Here is a 9,990-nt window from a genome sequence, read left to right on the forward strand (position 1 = left end):
GAAGTACATTGTAAAGCTAGCAAGTATAAATAATTCATGAAGAATTTTTCTTCAGAATCGCCAAAAAGTACTTCACACAGCTGCAATATATTGCAATTTATTTTGAGATAACATCTTAAAAATAAACGAAATATGATTAATGACATCTATATATATAATCGAGACGAGGGGCGCTGTTAGTGCTGACTGCTGGCGTGTTTTTTCTGCGAGTTACTGTTTCAAACTACAATTTGTTGTCTGCCATTAATTGATTTTATAGAAGATGTCTTTTTCTACTGTGATACTTTCTTTTTTAATTTTGTTCTTTTTGCTTGTTATTGGAGGAGTCGAACTTAACCCAGGCCCAATGTCTCGTACACCACCTTCTTCACCTCGCAATAAAGCTTCGACTTCCGCCGGTAAACGCCGTCGATCTCCAAGCGAACCAACGTTGAAATCATCTCGATTGGAGGACTATTTTGCATCGCAGGATATACCTTCTCAACTATCTCAGAAGATTCTGTGTCTCTTCGAGGAACGTTTCGATACTATTCTATCGAAACTGGAGGAATTGTCGTCGAAATTTGACTGGCTGTCTAATTTACATAAGGAATACGACGAACGTCTGTCTCGCCTGGAAGGAGAAATTGCCGAACTTTCGTCCTTTAAAACTGTATGTATGGATAAACTTTCTCTTCAAAATTATTATATAGACTCGGTTCATAACGATTCGAAGAAGGATAATATCATTGTTTCTGGTTTGAGTGGCGATGACGAGGAAATAGTTAATAATGCTAATCGCTTTATTGAATTATTTAAAAGACAGAGCGGGGAGTCTATTCCTTTAGTTAATAGTTATCGAATATCGGGAACTCGACTTTTTTTGTTTAAACTCTGTAGTCAAGATGACAAAAGAGTTATCTTTAAAAACTTAAAGAAAATTCAGGCGTCGCCGTCATTCTCGCGCATTAGAGTCTTTGACGATTTGTCATACAGATCAAGATTAAGGCGTAGAAAACTGTTGCCTTTTTTTGCGGAAGCAAAATCTTTGAAAAAAAAAGTATTTCTGAAAGCCGACTGCCTGACTGTCGATGGTGACAGATTTACTTTTAATTTGGATACGAATGAACTACAGAAGATCGATACTTTTTTAGACAAACCCAGCCAAAAAGGTTAAGTGGAACAACTGCTAACGAGACAAATAAAACTTTGGAAATGAGGATATTGTCTTGGAATTGCCAAGGAACGCTGGACTTATCAGTGAATGACCAAGAGTTCATATATATATTGCAAAATTATGATTTAGTTGCTTTAACTGAGACATGGTTAACTAAGTATTTCAAACCGGTTCTCTCTATGTTGAACCCAGATTTGTTTCTATATGAACAACTTGCTAAAAAACCAATTGGTCCCGGTCGTCCTTATGGCGGTCTTATTCTTGCAGTTTCCCAGAAATTGGGCTCCTCGGAAATGTTGTTTAACTCCGATAATCTTATGGTGATTAAATTAAACTATGGAAGATTTTTTTGTTCACTTAGTCAAAGCTTGATTATTGTTCTTGTTTATATGAGAATAGATCTTTATGATTTTCTGTTAAAAAAAATGGAAGACTTGTTGATGAATTTCCCTGACGACGATATAGTTATTTTAGGTGACATGAATGCCAGAATAGGCGAGGAACTAGATAATTTTTATGCTGGGAGTAATATCAATGTTCTAAATTCCCGAAGATCTAATGACTTAACATTGAACCAAAGAGGAAAAAGTTTTTTACAACTGATTAAGTCGCACAGATTATATATTTTAAATGGTCGATGTGCCTCAGACAATCCGGCTAAATTCACTTTTCTTTCAACAGTTGGTCTATCTGTTATAGATCTAATAACAGTAAATGTTTATTTACTACATAAATTATTGGATTTTAGAGTTCTTGATATTTTCAATTCCGATCACTTTCCAATCTCAATTTCATTTGAATTTACGACGGATAGCGTACGGACTCTGAAACTCCCAAAAATTCGTTACGTATGGAAACAAGATAGATCGGATGACTATTTAGCTTTGGTTGCATACTGTATACCTCGATTAAGACAACTTTTTCGCTGGATGCGCAGAGTTACTATGATGAACTATTAAACAATTTGCTGACTTCGGCTTTACGATGTGGGATGGTCAAGAAGAACATTTCCTTGTTATCATTTGAGAAGCAATGGTTTGATCCACAGTGTCTACGTTTAAAGAAATCTAAGAACCGAATACTGCGAATGTTTCGAAGAAACAAAAGTAGAAACCTCTTGGACGAATATTGTAAATTAAATAAAAGCTACAAGTCGCTATGTAAGGCGAAGAAAAAGATCTTTTTGGCTAAAATAAATTCACTATTATTGAAGATAAAAAATACTAGAGATTTTTGGTCACTAGTCAATAAGTTTCGAATCAAGAAATCGTGTGAAAATGCTATATCTCCCTCGGATTGGTTAAATTATTTGCAAGAGTATTTCGCTGGACCAGATACAGTGATTTATATCGATGTAAGTCTTAATAATACTGTATCTCTTTTGGATGACTTTATTACCCTAAGCGAATTAGAAGTTGTAATCAGAAAACTAAGATCATCTAAGGCCCCAGGTCCTGACAATATAAGGAATGAAATGATAAAATGCCTTTCTACAGAAATACTATTGGATATATTAGATATGTTTAATTTCTTTTGGTCTAGGCGCTCCTTTCCACTATCTTGGAAACAAATTGCTTTGAGAATGATATATAAGAAGGGATGTAGGCAGACACCGACTAATTATAGACCAATCGCTTTAATTAATGTATTTAGAAAGGTCTTTTCAACTATTGTTGCAAATCGGCTCCGGATTTGATGAACGAATTTAATATTGTTACACCTGTTCAAGGAGCATTTGTTAAAAATAGAGGTGTCGAATATAATTTGTTTATTTTGACTGGTCTTATTCAAATATCACTATCGAGGAAACGAGGGAAATTATATACTGCATTTATTGACCTCAAGAAAGCTTTCGACATAGTTGATCATGATTTGTTATGGCTTATTAAGCCATAACAAATCATATATAAGCTATATAAGCTAACATTATATAAGCTTAGAAGCATTGGTCTTTCTTCGTTTTTTGTCAACTTACTTAAGAGTCTCTTCTCCAATACTAGATATTTTATAGAAACTTTTTCATTAAGCACTGATTATGTTGAGTCCAATAGAGGGCTACCTCAAGGAGAACCACAGGGGCTACCAAGGAGTCCTATCCTTTTTGTTTTGTTTTTGAACGATCTCCCTGGGCTTCTGAGAGGTAAAAGTTCTATGATATCTTTATCTTCTCATGTTGAAATTAACTGTCTTTTTTATGCTGATGATATCCTTCTCTTGGCTAATTCGGCTTCTTCGCTTAGAGAAAGACTTAATCTTACTTGGAAATACTGTGAAGATAATCGATTGGCAATTAATTTGGAAAAGACAAAGCTTATGATCTTTCGTAGAGGTGGAAAACTTAAAAAAACAGATAGTTTTAGTTTAGAAAACCATAGATTTGAAATTGCGTCTAACTTTAAATATCTGGGTATTTATTTCTCTTCACACGGTACATTCTCCTATCATTTAAACAAGGTGTTACCTGCTGCAAGATCTAGGATCTCCAATCTCGTCACGTTACTTATTAAAATCAAAGCGTCGTCATTAAATAACTACTATAAACTATTTGACTCTTTGATTGGACCAAGTATGTTTTATGCTTTCCCGGTTTGGGGCGGTCTTTTAGTGGACAAGTTTGAACCGATACAGTTATTCTACTTTAAGCGGGTGTTCCATATTAACAGATCTGTCTCGGGGTCTGCATTGAGAATGGAATTGGGAAGACCTCCCCTCGCAATTGGATTGGTGATAAAATTGTTTAGATTTTGGAGGAAACTAGTTGACCTACCGGAAGACGATTATCGAAAATTGACATATACAAGACTTTCAAAGATGGATGGTAATTCTTTTTTGAAGCCATGGCCTGTTATCGCTAAAGGATTATTAAATAATATAGGATTGTCATATAGCTATGTGTGTTTAAGTGAGAATCAGTTCTTTCTGGACTGTGATCGACGATTGAGAGACCTGTATTGGTTTAGGGATGTTCAATATTTGACTGAAAGAGGCCGGAACAGTGAAATCTTCCTTAATGGAAAGTGGAGTCAAATGCCTTATTTATTGTCTGATTTGAGTTATAAACTAAAGTCATTTGGTGCACAGTTTAGACTAAATAGGTTCTCCATAAACCTAAATGGCAAATCAATTAATATCTCGGACGACTCAGAGTGTTTCTTTTGTGGATCAGTAGTGATGGATATGAGAGAACACCTTCTCGATTCTTGTAACTTCTTTTTGAATACCCGAGCTGCTACACTGCCATCTGATTTTTGTTATCAAATTATACTCGGTGATAATTTTTCAAAGCTAACTCTGTATAAATTATACAATTTCTTTGTTCATGTAGCTACCTTAAAATAATATTGTTCTTTTAACCCCCTTTGTAATAACAAAAGTTATATCATTGATTGATTGATAGATATATATAATCGAGACGAGTTGATAATAATAATAATAATCAGCGCAGAGCCCAAACGGTTAGGAGTTGAAAGTTGAAATTTGGTACACAGTTAGGGTACGTCACGAGAACGCACACTATGAAGGGATTTTTCGAAATTCCTCCCCACGGGGGAGACAGACAGGATTAAGTCTTAACACTTCCATCAACAATGGAAGTGTGAAGTAACAATGGATGTGTCAAAATGGAAGTGTTAAGAATGGAAGTATTAACAATGGAAGTGTTACGTAACAATGGAAATGTTAAGAGCCCAAACGGTTAAGAGTTGAAAGCTGAAATTTGGTACATAGTTACGGTACGTCACGAAAACGCACACTAAAAAGGATTTTTCGAAATTCCTCCACACGGGGAGAGGGACAGGATTAAGGCTTAACACTTCCATCAACAAGGGAAGTGTTAAGTAACAATGGAAGTGTTAACAATAGAAATGCCAACAATGGAAGTGTTAAGATAAAGCGACGTGCAAGACGCAGATGCAGTTTTTTCGTTTTTGCGGAAAATCGAGCATATTTTTAGACTCATCTAAAAATTCTCTAATTAGTCTGGAAACAGGAGAACCCAATTCTTGCATTTTGTGAAAACGGGCAAGGTTGACTATAAAGTAATAATCTTAATCTTTGAAATCATTACTTTTGCCCGAGCAATGCCGGGCCTATCTGCTAGTTTTTAAATATTTTAGCAAATTACCTATTTTAAGCATTCTTCATTAAATTTAAAATTTAAACTTAAAAAAAGATAGCCGCATCATGTCACTTCTATATCAATTTTTTTTTAAAAATATCTTATTGAACTAACCACGTGGCTTTCTATTATTCAATCGGAAGTAATGATCTAATAAACCCTGTTAACTTCAATAACTACTTTCTCATAAAAAGTATTCAGTCATGCTTTACAGGAGAATTTCTAATATATATATACTAGCAAGTAGGCCCGGCGTTGCTCGGGCAAAAGTAACGATAGCGAAGATTAAGATTATTATGTTATAGTCACAGAAGAAAAAGAGTAATTTCATCAACAAACTAAGTATTTCTAAAGAAAGGTCGAATTTGAAAATCGAATATTCTAATATTGTTCGATTTTCACGATGTGTACTGATTATATCCTTCGATTTTCATCGAATGTTCTAAAGAAGAAAAGTCTAATTTTAATGGATAATGAGGTTGGAACCGTAATGGACTACGAGAGCTTATACCCCTCTATAAAAATTGAGTCATGCAAGGTAGCGCTTTTGGATTTCATGCACAGCAAAAGCCCAGATTTGGCAAATTACAGTAATGATTTGATAGAGATAGCTAACCTTGTCTGCTATGAATCTTTTTTCGCTTTTAATGGCCGTCAATACAAACAAAAAAGGGGAGTCCCAATGGGAAGTCCTATGTCAGGATTGTTGTGTGAACTTGTATTGAGAAGGTTAGAAAAGAGTGTTATTTGTGGCTTCATGAATGGCATTATGTATTTTAAAAGATACGTGGACGATGTCCTTGTAATATGGAAAAATGACCGGAAAATCGAGGAATTTATTAATAGAATCAACAACAACGATGACAGCCTCATGCTAAAGATTGAACAGACGTGTTCCTCACGGATACATTTTTTAGACATTGACATCGAATTCAAGGAAGGACATTTGATCACTAAAGTGTACGTAAAACCAACGCATAGCCCTTTGTACATTCCATCGCGTTCGAATGATCCTTACCAATACAAAATGGCTGCTTTTCGTGCCTTTGTTCGCAGGGCTTTTCTCTACTGCAGTAGTGTGGTTGATAGACAAAAAGAAATCTACAGGATATCGCATATCGCTAGAACTCTAGGGTACAGGGCGGATATGATAACCGCACTAATCAAAAACTACAAGAATAACAAAACAAAAGCTCAAGGAGGGGATTTCCGCAAATTCACAAAGTTCACGTATGACAGAAAGAAAGAAGCTATCATGAAGGAAATCTCAGCCCGCAAAAATACCAAGTTAATTTTCAAGAGGGCTCCCAACTTGTACAAATTATTAAGGAACGACAAAGACCGTATTGATAAAGAAAGAATGGCTGGAGTGTACAAAATTCCTTATGAAAACCAAGAACTAGGCATTAATAAAAACTACATTGGAGTTACTAATAGAAGCTTAGGGATTAGATTGAGGGAGCACAAATACAACATCAGCAAAAGATCTAACGCCACAATTCTATCTCAGATGGCGCAAGTTGAAGGCTCGGTAGTCAAGTGGGGTGAAGCAGACATCATTAAACCTGTACACTCACCGACTTTAGCGTTTTGCGCCGAAAAAATTGAAATATTTAAGAGCAGATTACATAATGCCTGCATTAATGCCAGGGATGCTGAAGGGTTGCCTTCGGCATGGAAATATTTAATTAAGAGGTTTGATAGCTCTTAATTTAATGCCTTGATTTTGTTATCACTGCATATCTTGTATTTGTCAGAATTTCGTATAATTTATTGATAAATGCACTTCTTGCATTTATTAGAGTTTCGTGTAGTTTATTAATATTTATTTATTTAACCTATACATATTTTTTATATATTTTTGTTATTTATATTTAATTTTTACTTTCTTATATGTATATTTTATCCGTTATTTTATTTATTTGTATTTAAATTTTTTGTTCCATTTTGTGTTTGCATTCGAATATGCTTAACCCGATGATGGCCAACAGATTTGGCTGAAAACGTTTGTTAGTTATTAAATTTTCTCAGCAACTTAAGGTGTTTGGTTGTTTGTGATTTAATTTTGCTGAGTGAGTTCACTTCAATGTCGAGAAAAACCGAACTAATCTGTTTAAATTTGAAAATCGGGGTGTACTATAGATTACCACCTATGGAATTTCAGGACTTTGATTATATATTTGAACTCAGGGGACCGAGACGAATTCTACGGTACCCTATTTTTGGACCGGAGACGAAAAATAAAAAAGTTACCATACTTTTTTTAATCTTGAATGTTAGACGGCACCATAGTTGCTAGTACTGCCATCTTGCGGTAGTCTGCAAATCATGACGTCGGACTACGGTCATTTCCAGTAGGGTTAAACACGCGATACGAGAGCGGAGAGAGCGACGCGACTTCCGATCATCGCGCGATCGCCATTTCGGTTAATGTTTCTTATGGCAGCGAACATGGCGGCCGTTCCCACTGTTCGTGTTCCCGACTGACCTCCCGGAGGGGAGCCGCCGGCAGACCGTCATGTGCTAAACGTCACTAGTTATTGATTCACGGTAGTTCTTGAACAAAGTAAAAAAAGGGGGGAAGTCTACTAAAGGCAATTTTAACGGCAAGCGACGCGACTCCCGATCGCGATAGCGAAGCCGACTTAGCGGAGAGAGCGACGCGACTCCCTATCATCGCGCAATCGCTGGAAAAAAGTATGATAACTTTTTTATTTTTCGTCTCCGGTCCAAAAGTAGGTTATCGTTGAACTCGTCTCGGTCTCCTGAGTTCAGATATATACCCAAAGACCCGAAATTCCATAGGTGATAATCTATAGTATTCCCTAAATAAGTGTCACATACAATAAATAAAGTCGGACTTTATATACTGAAGTCAAGGTACCCTCTTGTGTGCCAATAACATACTGTATCAGCAAAAAGATGTTGACGTGAGGTAGTAACGGCGTGTTGTGTTCGGCGTGGAGAGTAATAGGATTTATCTCAATCGTCTTTATTCACACGGAATGTGTAGATCATGGACCTATCTATCCAATTAAAAGTATCGAAAATTGCGGCTTAATGAGACCATAAGACAGTATATGAAAAGCCTTATATACAATGCCTGAACCTGTGAACAGCTTTGAGTTAACGCAGTTCAACTCAGCGAGGTTTATTAATACTTCAATCAGATTGTTGAGAATAAATACAGTAATTACACAGTCAAGCGTAAAAGATGCCAAATGACTATAGTCTACAGTCATGCCACTATTGATAGAAAGATACTGATTGGCTGTTTTGGTAAAACGTAATGACTGAAATTACCATTAGGTGTATAGGAAGTGGTCTCTAGATAAACTTACTCTATAATTGTACACATTAAATAATGTTTTTACCACTCGGCTACTGGTGAGCGTGGGCACTAAGAAGACTTTTAATCAAGGCTATCGCAAATTCGGCTAGACTCACAATAAGGCGGCCAGGTGGTTAAGGACAGTATCCGACATGCTATCCCCGAAAAATTCCTGGGATTATTTGACCCGCCCGGATCAGATCCCGTGTCTCCCAGAACGGTAGGCTGACACCTATTAACCATTCGGCCGTGAAAAAATGTTAAAGGACACGTCTGATAAAGCGACATTAATACGGAAGATAAGCAAGTCAACGAGTTAGTCCGTTTCAGGTTCAATCATTTAATCAAATCATGTCTTGGCATCTTTCGGAAAGATAGGAAGTGATGAGCAAACTTTCCCAATATTCTGCTTTTGTTGATTTTATTTATATGGGCTATTTTTATTGCATTTTTTGGAGTATTTTAGAGATAGAGCTCTTCTCATTTCTCTCAAGTCCTTCAAATTAGCAAATAATAGACTAGACTGAATCACCTGTTATTAGAATTCGCGCAGCACTTCCGTTCAATAACAGTTCAATAAGCGTATTCATTGCATGTCACCACATTAATCTACCTTTGATAAATAAATATCATTGTTAGTCGATTCCTATTTCCGTTACTTATACAACTCTTCTAGAATGGGTTTTATCCCTTGATTGAAGAATTTTTACTGGGAAACATTCCTGCCAAAACTTGGATAAGGGATAACCTTATCCAAGTTTTGGCATTTTCTACGTTTTTCTCGAGGTGTTCAGGAATCACATTTTCAACGGTTATTCGAAATCCCAAATGTTCCAATTGTCCACTATATAAATGTTTTCCTATTTTTGAGATAAAATTTATTTTTGAAAGACAAAACTATCTCGCTCCATGAACAGCCAAAATACGTCGTTGCTTTCGTGTGTATTCACGAGCTGTTTCGTAAACTTCAAGTAGTCCATCGAAAAACTCCACTAAGGCTATCTTATAAGCCATTTAATCGGACCATTCTGGCCTATTCATTGCTTCCACGTATGATATTTGATTACATTAAATCCTTGTTATGAATTGATGCACGCGTAGACGTTATTTTTTAATTGTTTCAAGGTCCCGTTTGACATTTCAGAAGGGAAGAACAACTGATATTACATATTTCGTCATCCTTTAGAACATTTTTGGCAGATTTATACTACAGATATATTTACTTTTCATATATCAGATTTACAGTTGATAATAATCTTTATACTATCGACAGTATTGTGTAAATTATATCGAGACTCACCAGCAACCAAATGGATCAAACCACTGAAACATAAGTACTGTAGTTGGTTGTGGTTTCAGGTCTGGCCATATGGAGTTTTCCTTCAC

This window comes from Centruroides vittatus, unplaced genomic scaffold, assembly GCF_030686945.1.
Source record: "Centruroides vittatus isolate TY-2023 unplaced genomic scaffold, ASM3068694v2 contig_341, whole genome shotgun sequence".
NCBI classification, from domain to species: Eukaryota; Metazoa; Arthropoda; class Arachnida; order Scorpiones; family Buthidae; genus Centruroides; species Centruroides vittatus.